Genomic DNA, 2457 nt, shown 5'->3' with positions numbered 1-2457 from the left:
AGTTCTTTATAGATATTGGATATTAGTCCCCTATCTGATTTAGGATAGGTAAAGATCCTTTCCCAATCTGTTGGTGGTCTTTTTGTCTTATTCACAGTGTCTTTTGCCTTGCAGAAGCTTTATTCCTATTCCTGAATAGAACAGCAATGGCTTGTTCTGTAAGATTGAGAATCGATAAATGGGACCTCACAAAGTTGCAAAGTGTTTCATTTTCATGAGATCCCATTTATCAATTCTTGATCTCAGAGCCTGAGCCATTGGAGTTCTGTTTAGGAAATTTTCCCCTGTCCAATGAGTTCAAAGCTCTTTCCTACTTTCTCTTCTATTAGATTTAGTGTATCTGGTTTCATGTTGAGGTCCTTGATCCACTTGAACTTGAGCTTTGTGCAAGTTGACAAATATGGATCTACCCCAGCAGAAGGTGCAGGCCTGAATGTAATTCAGGGGGAGGGAGATGATTTTTCCTGAGTCCACTGGGCTCCTTGGGACTCCCAGGTTCTGTGGCAGCTTGGGAGGGTTCCTGAGCTATTGAGCAATGTCCAGCAGAACTCCTGAGGGGCCTTCATACTGAAGTGTCTTCAGAGGAGCAGGCAAGCTGATGATCTTCAATGGTTTTCTTAACTAGCATGTAAATTTAAGTCTTCAAATAGTTTTTATTACATGTGTCTTAAGAAATAAAACTAAATTTTATAATGGATAATTATATTTTTATATAATATTGACTTTTCCCCTCAACTTATATGACGTGAATTTAGAGGTCATACTCTCTTGAATCATTTAGCCCAAAGGTACTTTCTAGGTTAAACGGTTCTGTGAAAGGCATAAGCATGTATGTGCTTTTACATGATTCAGAACTAAGAGCAGAGGTGAAACACAGTCAGCCTTTGTGTTGATCTAGAAGTGATTCAGAGATAGCTATTGGAGTATCAACAAACTTGTAGGTCATTGTCTACTGATAACTCTCTCATAATCAGTAGCTTGTAGAGCCAGGAACTGAAACTGCAGTATTTGATTCCATTCTACAGGATGTGATCTGAGTCTGTACTCTCTCCTTAGGTGGAAATATGACTTTCCATAAGATACTAAAAGTATTATGTAGGATTTATGAATAAGAAAAAGATATATCATTGCTTCTAACCTTAAGGGTTAATCTAAAATAAGCATACCAATCACCTAGACAGAGTACTATTCACCAGGGAGCTGTATATTGTAGAAACACAAGACAGTATATAAAGCCTGTTTAAACAATGGTCTCCCTGGATATTATCCAGTCTTACTTCTTGGGAGCATTTTCCTCCACAATAGTCCTCAAGGCCATTGTTTATCCCTTGAGCGTGCTCTAATTTACTCTACAGGAAACCCTATTTTCTATGCTTTTTACTAGGTGCCTTGTCTGAATTTTTTCAATGGAGATCATAAGGACTGGGGAAGTGTAGGGAGTTTAGAATGGGATCCCCTTTTACTCTGTTATGATTATTGATTCATATAAATACATGGATATCTGTATTCATGATAAGACTTTTAGTTAGAAATTTCATTTTATCCCAAAGGTCTCTTGCATTAAAATTTGTTTGTCTGATTTTCTGTTTGTTTGTTTATTTGTTTGTTTGCTTGTTTTTTCAAGATATGGTCATACTGGGTAGCCCTTGCTGTCCTGGAACTCATTATGTAGACCAGGCTGGCATCATACTCATAATGATCTCCCTGACTCTGCCTCCTGATTACAGGGATTAAAGGCATGTGCTACTACTTCTGGCCAAGGAAAGGCTTTTAAATACTGTAGTATATTATTCTATGTTTACATTCTGTTTATATTTTGTACAACAAAACTAGTTTATTTTTCATCAAGCTAATACTTCTATAATTGTTTATAACCAAGAGAAATAGTATTAACAAATGTCATAGTATTTAATACTATGCTAGTATCTTATAGGATACATACTAATCCCATTTTCAATGAAGAAATCTATTTTGATGAAGAAGTAGAATAACACAAGACTTAAATAACTTATAGCATTTGCATATGAGTCAAAAACATTGGGTCTCAATCATCTGGTTTCAATACTTAAATAGCTTGGGCACGTTCCCTATCCACTTCTAACGATTTGAATCTAAATTTAGAATGTTTAAGGCAATGTCATATGCACTAGTTTAACAAACATGAAATCAACATATAATGTTACTAACAATTAGAATGTCAATGATTTATTATAATGGCTAATCTCAATTATCAACATGTTGAAATCTAGAATCACTTGAAAGATAGGACTCTAAATATATATATATATATATATATGTCTGAGATTATCAGATTGTTTGAGATATTGTCATCCTAGACTGCATGTTAATAAAAAGGAGAACGTGAGCCGGGCGTGGTGGCGCATGCCTTTAATCCCAGCACTCGGGAGGCAGAGGCAGGCGGATTTCTGAGTTCGAGGCCAACCTGGTCTACAAAGT

Source organism: Mus caroli, chromosome 12, assembly GCF_900094665.2.
Source record: "Mus caroli chromosome 12, CAROLI_EIJ_v1.1, whole genome shotgun sequence".
Lineage (NCBI taxonomy): Eukaryota > Metazoa > Chordata > Mammalia > Rodentia > Muridae > Mus > Mus caroli.
Note: the sequence above shows the minus strand (reverse complement) of the source record.